Consider the following 18106-nt stretch of genomic DNA (forward strand, 5'->3'; position numbering starts at 1 on the left):
TTATGAAACTTCAAGGTATTTTAAAAAAATCAGAAAAATGTGTCTAGACCTAGTTGACAACAGATAAATACTTAATAAAAATTAAGAATATTTCTGTATTATATGATCATATGAGAAACATAAAGATTCTCTATATTTACTACATGATAAGGCATGTCTCCTTCTGCGTAGTACCAAATATTTATAATTTTTCAATTTTCCATGCTAACCTTTTTGCCGATACGTGCTGTAGCTTGAATATCTTGAGAAAAACCCAGGTGATCTACCAGCAGAGAAGAGTTTCTTTAATGAATAAGCCCTTTAATTATGTTCTCGTTCTGCTATATGCTCAAGATTGTAAAATTGCTGGAGAGAAAAGTAAGTAATTGAATAGCAATTTAAGTGTGAATTTATTAAATCAATTAGATTTACAAAAGTAATTTGAGACACAGCGCTGCTATGTTGGGCACGCCAAGTATATAAAAATTTAAAATAGATGCTTGTAAGTGCAGCATAGTTTCTAATGGGAATTTGTCTTGGTTAGAATAGTAAAAATGATTGATTCTACGTGTCTTGTAAAGCTTATTCTGTAAGTTATTCTTATCCTAATAGCACCTCAGAGGTAGGCCATTTCATTTCAGATTGCTGGGGAATCTCTAGGCATAATAAAAGATTTAATAAACTGATGAAAATTTATAACAGGGATGGAAATATTTCTGTGCTTTTATTTTCCTGTAAAACAAACATATCTTCTGTACTAACTAATTTGATAAAGCCATTAATTTCTCTACACTCTGAACTTCCATGAACATTATGTTAAAATTTTATGTGTAATGTACTATGTAATATTTTATGTGGTACTTTAGAAAACTAAAGGAAAAATAATTTGAGCAATTTAATGTGTGTGTGTACTGTAACTAGCCAAACATAAAGACAGAAAATGGTTACAAGGGCTTTTGTGATCAATTGCTACATTAGCCTTCCTAAAGACCTGACCTCATACCATGGTCTTATGTGCAGAGTATCAGAGTGTGAGAGAAGTTGCTCCGTATCAAAAGCCACAAAGAATCTAACATGAGCAGTGTGCCTGGTACTCTTTTTTTTTTTTTTACCTTTCCTGCCTTCAAAATAGTGGGAAAGGATATGCCTTTCATTAATGTGATAAAATAAGATTTAATAGATGCAGAATTTATTGTCTCTAAAGGAAGCAAGATCTCATGATACAATTTCATTGTCCCTCCAGTTTAGTGACCATCAACTTCTCCATCTGCCTCCCATAAAATATCTGTGATCTTTCAGATCATCAGATTTCCTATCCCATGAGACTCTGTTTCCCTGCTTGCTGTCCAGAGGTACACAATGCCATGAAATACAGCTTTATATTAGGGTGTTTTTCTTCTTCACCACTTTCAAATGTCCTTTGACATCTGACAATTAGAACTCCAGTCACTGTTTTTATGTTTCTTTTTCTTCCCCTTACCTCCACCAAGTTGCTTGGATATTCAAGATCTTCTCCCCCTCTTCTTATCAATCAGTATTTTAGTTTCCAGATTCTGTATATTAATTTTTCACTACTCTCCTCAGTCATCTTCATTCAGGAATTTTTCAGTCTGAACAGGAAGGTTTCATGCCTGATGAACATTTACTATTATAAGATTATTTTTCTTATTACTCCACTGTGTACAAAGTCAGTGTTGGGGCTACATGATACTATCATCATCAAAAGGGGCTAGGAGAGTGAATTAAAAATAATTATTTGCTAAAAAGTATATACATATTCCCATGAAATTCAGTGAAATATAATAAGGATCAAAGCAGTAAACTAACCTGTTCAAGATTAAATAGATAGACCATTTATTTAACTCAAAGTGAGACTCAAAAAACATTTAGTTTAAAAGTACAAAAGTGAGTAGTTGAAATATTATTATCAACAGTTAATTTTTTCCACAGAGGGTGGTCTCAGAACACTAATATAGGAAAATCTATTTGCTATCTGTTTTTAAGGCAATAAAAGAGAAGTATTTGTAGACTACCACTATATTATCTTGGGTACTTTCTGTATGGCCTCTTTGGGCATTAGGCAATCATTTATGGAAGTAAAGTAATAAACCCCTGGTCTTAAAATATTACAGCTCAATGAACATGGAAATATTCTAAAAGTCAGATCCCTATTTTGTAAGATATGAAGTGTTAGAGAAGCTAATGAAAAAAAGTAAGCTTGAACTGCTTGGCTTTATTAAAGTTTCTGTATATATTGAATTTATAACCACAAAGAACAGTGAAATTTGGAGAATGGAAAACTTCTAATTAAAAAGTTCTTAATGTCTAATTGGTTGCTGGAACAGCCAATAGGAAAGCTGATTGGGCATTTTCTCTTGAACAGGTAACAGAATCTCAGAACGGGTAAGGTTGGAAGGGAGCATACTTGGGTCATCTGGTCATATCTTCCTTCTCAGTCAGGGTCTTTCTAGAGCAGCACAGAACTGGATCCAGATGTGTCTTGAATATCTCTGGTGAGGGAGATTCCACAACCTCTCTGGGCAATCTGTTCCAGCGCTTGACCAACTGTAAAGTTCTTCCTCATGTTCAGATGGAACTTCATGTTCATCAGATTTTTATGTTCAGCCATCAGTAGTTGGCTGGGTAATACTTTCCATAATTAGGAAACATTAGCAGCAGTGACACTTAGGAAATTCAGCAATACCTGACTCTTTGCCAGCTTTGGGCATCAACAGGCAGAAATATGTCTCCAAAATCCTCAATCCCTACTCTTTGCTGTCACATTACCGGTGGGAGTAAAATGAGTTATATTGCAAATCCCACAGGACGTCCTAGGCCTGACCTCACTATCTTAAGCTAGCAACGAGTTGCCCCATCTTGCACTGCCACCCAACTCCATGTACCACCTTGTGCATCAAATGTGTGCTCTCACATGCTACACCTACCCCAGCCCCTGACACTCACTAATTATTTGATAGAGCCATTACCCAGCAAACTGGGCAGGGTGTTATGTACTAAAGCACCCAAACCCTTCAGATCACAGCTACAGAGCACTGATGGCTTAAGTAGACACTGCTGCAGATTCTTTCCCTAAGAAGTCTACCTGTTTAAGGATTCAGAAGTATATGCTCTGCTGTGAAGTAGATAAATAGTGTGCAAGTCACCTTAGAGGCATTTTGTTGACCCTTTTAAAGAATTCACCAGTTAGTGGGTATAAAGCAAGTGATGTCTTTCAGAAAACTTTCTGGAAACCAACTAGTGATACTGGTTATCAGGAAAAACTAAAAAAGTTTTATGTACTCACCAGAGTTTGGAGTATGGGAAGGCCTTAAGATTTTGTTCTGTTTCTGAAGGGTCAATGATTTTTTTTCCACTTTTTTTTTCATCTGCAGTCCCAATGCAAAAATCTGGCAGCATTGTAATTCAAGGAGAGAGTAAATTTGATGGAAAATATAGCCTTTTTGGTTTTTACCTGCATACAAAATGGTCACAGATGAAAGAAATATTTTCTTCTGGTGCAATGTGACTGAACATGTGACCAATATTTTACTAACTAATGCATTTTAGGTGTGAGCTACTACTTTAGGAAGAAGAAGTATGAATTCTAAGGCCAGTAGATACTGTATTTGAACTGAAATTCTTCTGAGGGCAGATTGTATTCTCTATACACAAGATATTTAATGGCAGGCTTTTAAATTAACATCACCCTGATGGCATGCTTGAAGCCAGGCAAGGTATGGTTGTTAATATTGATGCAACAAGTAATAAAAATCCTGTTACTCTTCAGGCTGGTCTAGTAGAGAATTCCAGAAAAAAGTTGAGATATTGCACATTTCTCAAGGGAATGACAAATAAGAAGACACTTCCTTTCAACTGACCTCAGCAATCATGGCTAAAATCTCACTGAGAGCAGTGCTGGGCTACAGCAGATGTGATAAACATCACAGGGATCCTGGGAATGTGTGAAAATCACAATAATATGCTATGAAAATGTGCCAGCAGAACCATTTCAAGAAGTGGACTATCTTCTTATTTTTCCTCTTACCAGACTTCTTGGGGTCTTCCAAATAGTTATGGAATATAGCAAAAGAAAAAGCATTACGCTTATGGTGAGATGTCACTTAAAGAAAAAGTCTTACTGAATATTCTGACCATTGTAAAGGTCAGACAGACTGAGACAGACAGCTGGATCTCGACTGTAACAGGGATGGTGGATGCTCTATAGGGCTAGGAAGTGTGCCCATGTTCTTCTGTGAAGCTCTGTTAGCTCAATATCCCAGTGCCCTTATCCATGGTACAAGTAGCCTGAGAGGAATTAACACTTTTGCCTCAATACATTAAGCTCACAAACTAGCATAAAAGTTCAAATTCTCACCGACTTCATTAACAATTATATTTTGGAGTCAAACGTCTGTATTCAAACTCTGTCATTGGGGTAGAAGCCAAAAGGTGAGGTCAGGAGTAGTAGAGACCTTTTCAAATACTATATCTAAATATACCAGAGCTGAGCAATTGATCCTGATTTTTGACAGTTTTTTAATGACTGATTTCAATTTCAGTAGAATGTATTCATGTACAGATTTGCATTTACAAAGAATTGCAGAGTTTAAAATATAATTATGATATTCTGGTGTGTGAATACTGTAATACAGACCGTGCTGGTTTGCTCCCACATAGCTTCTGCTCTTGCTCACTTTGTGGACACACACACATACATACACACACAAGAAAATCTTTGCATTCGTGCATTCCCAGACAGAGTTCTTTGTGACCCTGGGCTGTGCTATGGAGAGTTTTGATAGAGATAAGCTAAAATAGCAATCAATTTTTGTTGCTGCTGTCCTGTTGGTTTTGTTGTTGTTTTCAATTTTTTTTTTATTTTTTCAAACAAATGTTTGTTTTCTCTAAGGTTTCTGGTTTTTTTTACAAATTAGTACTGAGCATTTCATGACTTATCTATAGTCAGATTCCTGGCTCATCAGGTAGGTAAAAAGGATAAAATTCTTAGTATTTTTCACTGTTTTACCACTTTATGTAAAAATATGGCTTGCTTTGACAGAAGGTTTTTAGAAACGTTAGGAGATAACAGACCTAAAGCTATCATGATGGCTCTTTATCACAATCTAGATTGATGTAATTGAATCCCACACCTGTGAAACAAAAGGCAGTAAAAGAGTGTTTCTCCAGTTACCTGGTGTGCCTGGACCATGCAGTACTCTTGGCATTGCATGAAACATTGGCAAAACTTGTGGTATTGAACAGATCAAAAGGAGTTCTTGCTGTAATTTCCAGATTGAAAGTTAGATACGTGTTGAGAAATCATTTCTGTTTCCTCCTTCAGCTGTGACTTCTAAGATTAGGTTGCCATGTGTTTGTAGGACTGAAACACTTTAGTGTGGATAAATGGTGTCATTGCATGCCAATATTAAACTTTGCCCATTTTTTCACTTATCAACTTGACTTACAAAGGAGAGGTCACTGTTTGAAAAATACATTTTTATTCAGTCACCCCAAAAGTAAACACTTTGTTCCAGATAATAAGGAAATTCTTCTTTGTCTCTGGTGCACATTTTTCTGCTTTTCTGAGAATCAGTGATCTTCTGGGATTGGTATACAGGTATTCCTGGTGACTCTTGAAGGTCTCATGGCATTCAAAGCATCTGTGTAACATTTATTTCTAGGTCCCTATGTAAATAAAGACAGCTATCCTCATCCAGACAATATTTTTGCATCAATTGCTATGGAAGCACAACTGATAAACAGAATCCTGTAAACTGTTTCAGACATATTAATGCATGTGTTTATGACAGCTGAAGCAATTTGCAGCAGGTAAAATATAGAGAAATTAAAACAATTTTTAAAATAATGTCTCAACATTCAGAATTCACAGACTAAACTTTGTATACTAGTTTTTTGCTTAATCAATTTTTAATCTTTTCTTTTACTTAATCATAGCTTTTTACAGACACTTATTTCTAAAGTGCTCTGGTTCTGTCAGAGAATCAGATGTAAGTATTTTCAAGTATTTGGAGGAAATCTTGTCAGCTCTGAGAGTCATAGATTCAGTAACCTATTTCAAGGTTCTTAGATTATTCCAGGACACTTCTCCAGACAGTACTGTCTATATATTTTTTTAATTTTATAAATTTTTATATTTATCTGTGTGAGGGAAGGGAGAGAATTCAGCACTGTTAATATTAAATTACTGTAGAATTCTAACATGTTTGTAGGTAATTAATATTACTGATAGGGGTCTACTCTCTAAAAGAGGGTGAATATTTTTACTCCTTAGCTCAGAAAGGGAGTGGGTTGTATAAACTTGGTCTTCTGGATGTGAGCTGGTAACAGCAATTAGCTGAAAAATAGACTGTATTTAAAAAAGCCATTTACTATGTAATAACTATTTGCTATAATGGTACTATTTCTCAGTTACTTTTAATTGAATAGAAATATCCATTTTGTCTTTCTTTCAGTCTCAAACTTTCCTTCCTGCATGAATGCAGTTCAGACTTCAAATGTAACTTTGGATACAAATAATGAAACTCATTTAACTTAATTTAGCAGAATGGGCTATTTTAAGATACAGTTCATTTCATCCTAAAGTGGAGGTCTCTCTGAAAATTTCTGTTATCTAACAGAAACAAGTCACACATGCAACATCAATATAGTGGATGAGGTATGAGTGTTTAAGGTCTAGAAATTATTAATTCACTGCACTCAGAAGTTCAAAACAAGTTTCATTCAGTTCAGTCATTACAAATGTCATTCTGACGTATTGTTGACCATTTGTGAACTACAGGAGCTGAAAATTACAGTAATAGATGGTGAATAGGAATATGGACCATTTCTTTCATAAAATTACTAATGTGGCTTTTTTTCAATACTAAGAATAATTAACACTATGGTAGTCAATAATAGTTGTTCAACTTTGCTGATGGGGCAGGTTTTTTCAAATTTTACTTTCGGTTAAGTTTCATGTTATTTATATTCTATGTTGTTTAGGATAATGATCACTTCTGTTTTCTCTTACCAGACTGTGATGGTACTGTACGTTTTTAGTCCAATGGTACCAAACACCAATGTGATTAAAAACACAGCATTTGTTCTTAAGTCACGTTCACACATTTACAGGCTCTAATGCTTTTTTTTTGTTTTGTTTTAAAAGCTGGTTCCATCATCTGCCTCTACAAACTAAAAATGTTAAATAAACCATGCTGTCATTTCTCCACCTACAACAAAATTATTGTTTCTAACCAAATGCCAATAACTATCACAAGGGAGGGATGGTATTGTCTCAATGTACATATATAACATTAATTTTTAGGAGGAAATAGCAGTTTGTGTGCAGGATTGGTAGGACAGCACAAGATCATAGTGGTAGTATCACAGGGCAGTTTTTTTAAATCTCTTCTGTTTTTTTTCCAAGCACCCTCTACCACTGCTTACATTTCAAATACAAAAACATACTTGTAAATATAAATGCATTTTATTATCATAAATAAAGCAGGAATATTTTTAAATAATTCTTTTAAAAGTATCTGTCTCTGAAATTCTTACCCTAGATATAGCAGATGTGGACAGATACAGACTTAAAAAACCCACAAATGTATAATTATACAGTGTCTTTGTCCATACATAGTGGGAAATATTGTAATGCTTTTTTCCCAGCAGTAGTCAGATTCCTTCGCCTAACTGTAGATAAGATCTGGGAGTAACAGTAGTATTTTTTTTCTGTTCTTAGTTAAAATCTTAAAAAAATCTACACCAAGTTAAAAATGGAGGATTAAGAAAAACCGGGGAAACTGATATATACAAAGAAAGTAGTAGAAGGGCTTGAAACTAAAGCTAAATTGCTGAGAATTCTCAGGTAGTTTTAGGGAGCTAAAATATTCAAAAGTTGAGGTACATCAAAATAGAAGTTACTAGTAGTATAATATTTTATCAGAAGCAGTGGGCTGGCAAGGTTTTGAAAATTTATATATTTATTGGAAATTAATCAAGGCTTATATCTGAATTTAGACAAGGCTCAGACTAATCCACTTTTGAAACTGTTCTTTCTATATCTTTCCTCTATAAGCATATTTGCTTTCCTGCCTCTGTGTGTGAGTGTATTTACAAAATTTGAAATGCCTGTATTTGTATAAGTAATTGAGACCATGACAGGCTGCATTATTTTAAGGTAAAATCTTAATGCTTCTTAAAAAATATTTAAGTAAGTTTCAGCAGTCATGTTAGTATAAATCAAAAAAAGCTGATATTTCCTCAAGTCCCAGGATTACTTACTTTGAGGAGAAGTGAAGGAGTTATAAGTTAAAATTGTTATCAAGAAGGGAATTAAACTACAGTTAGGTATTGGGCAAAATTACTAGGCATAATTAACTTTAATTGTAAATAAATTTTAGTGGGTTTTTAAAATTCAGTTATAAGATCCTCACGAATACCTAATTTTATACTTCTCTCAAAAGAGACATTATTTGAAAGAGATCAATCTTTACCTTTAAACCTGTATGTGCAAGGTATTTATTCTTCCTTCTGTCCTCGTTCTGAAAATAATCTGGCTTAATAACAGCTCTTGCACCGATCTCAGAGTAAAGGTTTCTTGTTCCTGTTGTTGTGAGTAAAGTATGGTTAGCAAGACCATGAAAGTAGCTGCCTTTCATTCTCTGCAAAATGGCTGGAATTTCATCATTGCACTTCATTTCAAGGATCACTCTTCATCTAGAAGTGTATGGAAGTTCTGTGTTTGCTCTCCTCTGAATTCATGGAAAGGGACAGAGAGAGGTGAATCACAAGCTGGATTTTGAAACCTATAACAGTCCTTTGTGTAATCCTGCCCGTGATACAATGTAAAGAAGGCCTCTCCCTACCATTAACCTTTGAGTTTCTCTTTCTTTTATAGAAGTGTGTAGGGATAAACATTTTCTTATCAAACAATATCGCCCTTGTAAAAAACCACAATGCATAAAAACTCAGGTGGAGGTGAAGTAAAAATAAAGAAGTTCTTCCCTTATCCTGAAAAATAAGTGTCATTTTTCCTTGAGCTTTTGTTTGGTTTTTCATTTCCTGTGATTGAATTTTTTCTGACAGTCAAATCCACACAAAGACCAGACCCAAGCAAACAGATTTCAAAGAAAAGATAGGAAATGATAGGAATAATAGGAAAATACGGGATGGTGGGCACTGAAAGGATTTTTTAGGCTTATTTTGAGTATTTTGGATTTGGGTGTTTTGTTTGGTTTAGTTTGTGGGGGTTTTTGTCCGTTTTAAGATCAAATTCTTGCTGTATATATTCGTGTGTAAAAACTTCAATTGCCCCACTTAAGATGGGAAAACTAAACTTTGTCTCACAGCCTGCTTTTTCATGATCTTCCTTAGCCTTAATGTGAGCCTCACCATTGCTTTAACAGGTGACCCAACAGATTGCTCATAGTTTAGGTACACGCATGCAACTGCTCATGGCGTTAACTGTCACAGCTCCTGAGTTCTTTAAAACTCTGAGTAGTTGATCAAGAAGCACTACAGTCAGTAGGGTTACCTTTCCAGGGAAAAGACTGCAATTGCAGATTGCATTAGGAACCTTGTCTTTATATTTTTTATCAATAATGTCTGTACAGTACCAATAAAGTACAGTAGTACATTACATTATGAGTGAATGCACATATATTTGGGATACCTGCTCAAACACTTTTTAGTGATAAGGGTACCTGATCAAAAGTGTTTGGAGACCTCTTTCCTAGATCTTCTCCAGAGGTACCTTCCAACCTCAGCACTTCTATGACTTTTTGATTCTGATATTAATCAGCACATTTTCTAGAATTGTCAGGAAAGGGTTTATATAAGTAATTACCACAAAATAATTTAACTTCCTTTTCTAAAATACACGTTGCATTACTATACATGGGGTTTTTTTATAAAACTACCCCTCATCTAGAACCTTTTTCGTTGTGTGAAAAGACAGGTTTCAAGTCTATAATATTGCTTACCTATTGAATTCCCTGATATTAAGTAAAAACCTTCTCTCTGATCTTTCTGGAGTAATAAGTAAAACACAGGAAAAATGCTTATGGTACTGGAAGAATATAGTTTCCTATATTACTTTAAAAAAAAAAAAACCTGTATAAAGGGAGAGAGAACTTGTATTTTTAAAGCGTCACATTTATTTAAGTTCTTTTCCCTAACACAGCAGTTTATCAGTGATTTAGCAAAAAGCATGAAGAGTCTGTTTTCACTTTAAATCTGAGTGGTAGGAATAAAGGGATAAGACTAAATGCTAAAGTAATTTTCTTTAGATAGCACTTAACCACAACATATTCGCTGTTAATATTTGTTGCACAAAAGAATTTTACTTAATGGTACAGGCAGTATGTCTTTAACACACCACAAAAGTAGTTTGCTGTTTTCTGTTTTATTGTCTTGTGCATTCAGATGAAATGCGCAATTTTGTGATTATTTGTATTCTGAAACTCATAGGAATATGAAAAGTTCTTAGTTTTTCTGACTGCTACTTTTCCTTTTACTACAGGATACATATTAATTTTCACTGTCCCTCTTAGGAGTACATTTATATAGCCATACCTTAACCTAGCAGGTTTTGAAGGGACATTTGACATGCAGTTAATATTCAATCTGATTTATGCAGATTAATGCAACAATCTGATGTGCTGTCAGATTTTCTCATTATTTTGTGCACTGTTTAGGACATGAATCATTGAAGTGATCAAGGCAAGTAAGTGTGATTCCAAACACTATTGACAGTGAGCTGATAGAAAAGTCTACAATTTCAAGGATAAAAGGGTGCATTTTTTCTTTAGATTTTCTATTCTCAAGTGAAATAAATTTTACAGTGCACGTTAAAAATATGTAGCACTCAAGTTTTGTATGTGAGATTATGTTTATGTACAGCTCTAGATATTGCTGCAAATAGGAATATTACCTTGTTTCCAATGAGGTAATAGCTCATTATTATAGTATATTCCTGTACAATGGAGTGTGTTTTCTTTTTTCCTATGGCTGTAAATGTTTCAATGCTATCCTATGGCTTTAGATTAAACTCTTTATGATGAGTTAGAAAAACTAAATTTTTCTCATGAGAGACAATAAAAAGATACTCCTATAAAGATTTACATCAAAATTTTTTTTTTCTGTATAAAAACACATACAACTGGAGTATGCATGCTGAACAAGGTGTAAGCAATACCAGTTATTTATAAAAAAAAATAATGTTTTATACCCAAAACAACATGTTGATCATACTAACAAAGAGAACTTTGATGCAGAAATTTTTCCTCTCAATAAATAAAATCAGAAACACTTCTATTATTCTAACACTGCTAGGCCGTTGTAGGATGCTGCTCCATTAACTTATTTCTTTTGTAAGCAGGAATTTTCCCTGAGGCTCTACTCTCTGCAGTGTCTTGTAGCCTGTTTTCTGAATGAGTAAATAATAGGGGTGTTTTATTTGCATAGTCATTTCGAACTGCATTTAGTTTTCCAAAACTCCTTGTGTTAACAGGTTTGTGTTTTCACTTTAACCAAAAAAACCCCAACCAAAGACAAAAAAAAAAATTAAGAATGGAAATGTCAAGAGTAATGGTAAGCCTATCTCCTGTACTTTCTGACAGTAATTTGCATTTATGGATGCAGTGAGATTTGTGTTTCACAGAAGTAGTTGAACTGATTTAAGTTTTTCAAATACTGGAAATATGCTTAAGCATCATCTTTACTGTATTTAATCTCAGTGAAAAATTAGACTCTTTACACTTGAAAACTGGTGGTTGTAATGGTAGGGAATAAAGAAGTGAGTATCTATGAACAAAGAAGCAACAGAACAGGACCATTAAATCTGTGGATTGAAAATGAAATTGGCTAAAATCTTGCTTTGGGCATACTAGATGACCAAGTGGTTAATGACTTCTACATATGGTAGAAGCAGTCTCACATTCACCGATCTTGGTCCTTATGGGGACTTCAATCACCCCAATAAATGCTGGTTAATATTCAGTGATCTTCTCTGAGCTCTCGAGTGGTCCATATCATTGAGAAGGAAATTGGGTAAAAATCCTAGGAGGCCTGTGTGGGTGAACAACGAGATCCTGGCAACACTCAAATGTGGAAAGGAATTCTACTGAGGGTAGAAGTAAGGACAGGTAATTTGGGAGGAATACAGAGACTGCCTGAGCATGCAGAGATACAGCTAGGAAAGCCAAGACCCAAGTGGAATTTGATCAGGCCAGGGACGTCAAGGGCAGCAAGAAGGGCTTCTGTAAGTACATAAGTGACAAAAAAAAACTAAGTAGAATTTGAATCTTCTACTAAAGGGGGGTGGGGGGGAGCAGTGACAAAGGATATGGAAAAGGCCATGGTCTTGAATGGTGTCTTCACCTCACACTTTACGAGCAAGATCAGCTTTCAAGAATACCAGGGAAAAAGTCTGGAGAAATAAAAATGCTGGAAGTGGATCAGATCAGAGAATACATAAGAAAACTGGACATACATAAGTCTCTGGGCTCTGATGGGATGCAACCACAAGTGCTGAGGGAGCTGGTTATTGTCATTGCCAAGGCCACTTGATAATCTTTGTAAAACAATAGTGGTTGAGAAAGATGCCCGAGGACTGGAGGAATGTGGCACTCATTTTCAGGAAGGGCAAGAAAGAGGACACAGAGAATTACAGGCCAGTCAGCCTCACCTTCGTCCCTGGAAAGGTGATAGAGCAAATAGCTTCCAGGCAAGGACAAGGAGTTCATTGGGTGTAGTCAGCATGGACTCTAAAAGAGGAACACCTGCTTGACTAGCAGGGAGAACCTGTCAAACCTATTGGGTTAATTTTGTGAATACTAGGATCTGAACTGGAGCGATATGCAATGCATATGCTTATGCAAATGAAGTGATCTTCATAATAAAAAATATTTGAGAAAAGAGAGTGGATTGCATGAGAAATATCTAATTGTAGGTCTTTCATTCAGGACCTTTTCTGATGGTTTTTGCACTACAGTTTTTCTTCTGCGAAGTCATTCAAGGTGAAGCCTTGAAGCTTCCAATTGCAAATGAGATAATCAAACTCCTATTAGGCAGTCAAGACTCATGATTTTCAGATTTTGGCCGTGGTTACAGTTTGGTCACTAGATTTTGTGGCTCCAAAAGAGGGAAAGACATAGTAAAGATGAATAATTTTGGCCTGCATCATGCAAGGAGGAAAAATGCAGATGACTAACTAACTGGTTAATCACTAGGAGCAAATGCAGTTTTTCATAGCTTTTAAGTGAGAAAGTCTATGAAAGGAATAAAATTAAATAAAATAAATTTTTAAAATTAAATAAAAATTTTATATAATACTAAAATATTAAAAAATAAAATTAAAAATTAAATCATTCTTTTCCTTATTCATTTTTATTAGGATCATGGACTAGACTAATATATAATGTAAATTTGTAAAAATTGTCCCAAACCATTGAATAGTTTCAATCCATCAGATTTATAAGATTGTGAGCTGTGCTGATGAAGAACAGACATGATAACAGCTTCATTTCTTTCAAAAGGATCTCTAGCACATATATAGTTAGGAAAGCTGATGAAATCTGAGGACAAGTTAAATGTACAGCATCATGCTAGCATTTATTTGAAATGAAATAAAATCCTCAGCCCAACAGATTTGAAATTTTTTCTGCAGGGTTCCAGGTGACAGAGCCTGTATAACAAGTTTAGCAGGAACTTCTCTGCACATACATGATTATAATGAGTGAAAATAATTTAAAAGATTATATCTAAACATAAGAAATAATTGAATGATCTTAGACATTACTAAGAGGATTTCATTTTTATAAATAATTCTGTTAGCTGAATATCTGGCCCTTCACAAAGCTCCTAAGATGAATATTTTTCCTGCGAAATAGGAAAAAAATAAAGGATGTCTCCACCTGGAATAGTACCAATAAATTTTCTGTATTCTAGAGTCATATCTTGTTATAGGTGAAAAAATAAATTGGCACTGCTTCTGTTTTTAAGTGCTTTCCCTGAAAATAAGCAAAATTGTCTTTCATCAAGATATAATACTCCTCAAATTTAGATCAATATTGTCTGAGTAAGCCTACTAGGATCAAACATTAAAATTCTTACAGATTTACCTTTTCATCTTTCACTGACTTGAAGGCCACTACAACTTTATACCCTGGACATTTTAAGAAAAATATTAGCAGAAAAAAGGCTCAATATATTTATTTTCTGTTCAACATTGCTGTAAGGTAGACAATTTGAAGGCATGGTCAGTGAGAGATTCAGTTTGTCAAGTTTCTTCTTTATTTCAATAACAAGCAATATTCAAATGTGTGTAATAATAGTGCACTGTTCTATATGTACAATTTTAGATTATGTTTTTATGGTAAGGTGGATGAAGATTTAAAACAAAGCAGTTGTTACACGGATAAAGCAAGGCCACCCTCCTTGTGAAATTCCTTCCCATAAAAAGGGCCACTTTGTCTGTGTGGAATTAAAATTTATTGTCCTACTGTTGAACTACGAGTCCTTCAAAAGAGTATGAATTCACTTGAGAGAGTGATAGACAAAAAATTTAAGAGTGAAAAGAAACTTCAGAGAGATATTAAAAGTAAGATTAATCAAATATTTTATTAAATTTTGTTTTAGATAAATGTCATAAAAACTTCTAGGAGATATTTGAGGTCATGGAGGTCACTGTCGTAACAGATGATAAAGCACTGAATTAAGACTCAGAAAGTTTGATTTCTCATTCTAGTCCTGCCATTGATGCATCATGATGTCAAAAGTGTCACTTGTTTGTGCTTCAAACTGACAGCCTTGAAAATAGAGATAATTGCATGTCTCGAGTCAGGCCTCTTCTGATATACTCGTGTTTTACAGCGTACCATTTCAACTGACTACAAACCATGGGACAAAAACCAAATCTGAAATAACAGATTCCTTTTCCTTCAGAATTTTAATTCTCCAAATAACTATTATCAGTATAAAATATGGTCCATTTCAGATGCGATACCAGGTTCTACTCTCCCATGTCTCCAGCCTGGCAGGTCATGCTTTAAGTCATTTTAATGGCAATTCAAGATTCTTACTGTTTAGAAGATTGGGAGGATTTCTCTGAGAGTCAATTGTTTAAAGATAATCTATTGAATGTCTAATCCTCCAAAAGAGGCACGGGGCCAAGGTACTGACCACTTGAAGTGACTAGATCCCATGGCTCAAAAGGTTTAATTGTTGTTGAGCCAAACTCTGCCCATTGATTTTACTGCGATGATATGACTGCAACAGATGGCAGAATTTGTCTTGTGTTTCTCTGGCCTCCTTCCAAACTGGGTAATTACATTCTACATAACTACAGTTATGTACAGTTTCAGCTCAATTCAGTATTTTTCATCCTCTTCATTGCTAAGCAGTTTTCATTCTTGAGGAACCTGTTTGGGTATTTTTATGGGTTCATAGATGATACTTTTCTACAGTTAAACCGGTATTTTTTATTTATAGCAAAGTAGCATGCTAAGAATCTCTCTACACTGAAACAAACACAAAACAGGTTTTGAGAATCTTGGAGTCTATTTAGATTGTTACAATTCTAACATATTAAAGCATGCCTGGCAACTGTGTTTACACAATGTGAAATGTATTGCCACTGTAACAGCCACCACTTCCAGTCCTGCAAACAAACTGAATTAAGGATGGTGTGCTTTGTAATGGAATAAAAATAAATCATTTTGCCATCAAACAACATTTATTTCATCTGAACCTCCCCCAAACAAAACCACTCAAACAAACAAACAAACAAATGAAACAAAGCAAAAGAAAAGAAAACAAAATGCTTTTTATTAACAAAGTATTATTGTGTTCCAAAACACATTGCTAATGACTTGCTTCACTCTTTTCATAATTTTGTTTAAGAACAACAGTTGCAAAACAAGAAAATTCTGCTGCAAGTTCTAGTCTAAAGATAGGAAAACAATAACCAGAATAAATCATGTACAGAAAATAAATATTGCTCTGTGAGGAAAAATTTATGCATGTAAGCCTAGGCTAGTGAAGTACTTTCAAAAGTAATTACAATGATTGCAAATCTTACTAGAACTAATTCTACATTTAGTGAGAGCCTTGTTCTCATACCTGTTAATGTTACCTTAGAAACATCCTTTTCAGAGTCCTTGAAGAATTCCCACTCCTCTACTCTCTGTCATAAGTATCAAGAAAGAACTTCTACTGTACCAGCTATTAGGCTAATTATATTGTTTTGAGGTGTTTACTATTTAGACTTCACTATTCAACTGTGGACATAACCTTAGTTGTTATTTAAATTCAGCAAGTGAGATTCTGGTGTTCCCATCCTGTGTTTTTATAAAAGTATACCGAAATTTTTTGATTTAAATGCTTATAGTTCCAATAAACATTTCAAGTTATTTGAAATCTCTCAAATTGGAATACTTATCAGCTTTTCCAGTTTCTTTGTACTTAGATGCTTGTTTATTTCTTAACCTCTTAATATCATCCATCATTGCAATTGTGATGTATCTACTAAAAGTCCTCTGATTTAACATTTACATTTAGTTGAAGCAAACAATGCAAATTTGTGTAGTTCTACATATGATCTCATGGAGATATTAAGAATGACTACATTCCTTTCCTTCCAGATGCAGATTCACTGTAGTAAGGAATTAAGGCATATGTTGTAATCCCATTGAACCCATTTATCTGAAACTGCTCAGAAATTCACAGGGTATCTTCAGGGATTCCAGAGGTCATGATTAGGAAAGACAGTCACATAACTTTAGCTTTCTTAATTACTTCTCTTTTAAAGAGTTTTATTCTCTTGACTCCTTTACTGTGACTAAACGCTCTGGCTGGGACATGTTTTATTATTTCTTAGGGACTATGCTAACATGGCTCATTTTGTGGCTTTTGTTCACAGTAAGCTATATGTAATGATAGTTAGATCCTTCCGGATAAGTTCATGATGTTATCCTGGTGTGAATAGAACTTGTAGTAAATGAATCAGGTGTGCTTTGGATGAAATAATCTATTTGGTCTATTTTGTATAAAATGAAACTCCCTACCTGCATTATGTGTAGGAGGAACTCTCTTGTACACTGAAAACTCACTAAGAGAAGGCAATGTTTGGTTTCTCCCCTCATCAGCATGGTAGCCACTGTCCCAGTTATTGCCAGTAACATTCATGCATGGTTGGAGAGGCAGGTGAATCATGCTGCTAGTTGTTGGGAAGTAACTGAAGAAATTAAGAGCATTTGAAATTTTAAATTGAAAACTTGTCCATTACATGTAGACAAGAAATTGGAGGCCATCAAAGTTTTTACACTGAATTTGTTTCCTGCTTCCCCCAGTTTGAGTTTGGTGAATGCCATGCTGTGACAACTGCTGACTTCCCCAACACTGCTGTGAATGGCTCTTAAAAAAACTTTTATTTTCTTTAAAGTCTAGGTTGTCCATGTTTATTTAATTTGCTCTCCTTTTAAATAAATAAGTTGCACTCTTCTGAAAAAACTAAAATAGCACAAATGTTTTCTTTCTCTCTCCCATTCAACACCTGCCTGTTTATTGGTTCTAATTCTTGAAAATAAGTATTATTATTATTATTATTATTATTACTATTATTGCTATTATTATCATTGGTGAACATCATCAGTTTTCTTGTGTCTTGTGGAAAATTGCTTCCTTCATACAGTTACTGAGATGGCTATCACTGTTAATTCTGTCAAGCTCTGACAATGAATTATATTATCATGATTTAGTTCCCTTGTGAAAACAATGAGTAACATAGCTCTAGGATATGTACATGTGACATGACAAGACAAAAGTTACTAATACTTGTGTACAGAAATGATCCATTTAATTATTGAATATTCATGATTTTTTATTTTGTACTCTGTTTCTAGGGACCTTTTCATGTCTGGTCAAAACATAAAAGTGAGGCTGGTTTTACTTCGAAATGAAGCCAGGCAAAACTGCCACATCTAGTGGAAAACTTAACAAGTTCTCTATGCCTTCTGTTTGTAGGCGGAAGAGTTTAAAAACGTCATCCAAATGAATATTTTTTTTCCTCATGCTCCAAGTTGGTTGAAGAGGTAGTATTCCTTTTACTGAAATATACATATGAAAG

The 18106-nt window shown here is 34.5% G+C and overlaps 1 protein-coding gene across 1 annotated transcript in view; it reads left to right on the top strand.

Moving 5' to 3' along the window:
- Window positions 1–18106, top strand: part of CCDC102B (coiled-coil domain containing 102B) — a 157420-nt gene that overhangs the window by 79867 nt on the left and 59447 nt on the right. The gene's annotated exons all lie outside the window — the stretch shown is intronic.

This window comes from Corvus brachyrhynchos, unplaced genomic scaffold (assembly GCF_000691975.1).
Source record: "Corvus brachyrhynchos isolate BGI_N302 unplaced genomic scaffold, ASM69197v1 scaffold331, whole genome shotgun sequence".
Lineage (NCBI taxonomy): Eukaryota > Metazoa > Chordata > Aves > Passeriformes > Corvidae > Corvus > Corvus brachyrhynchos.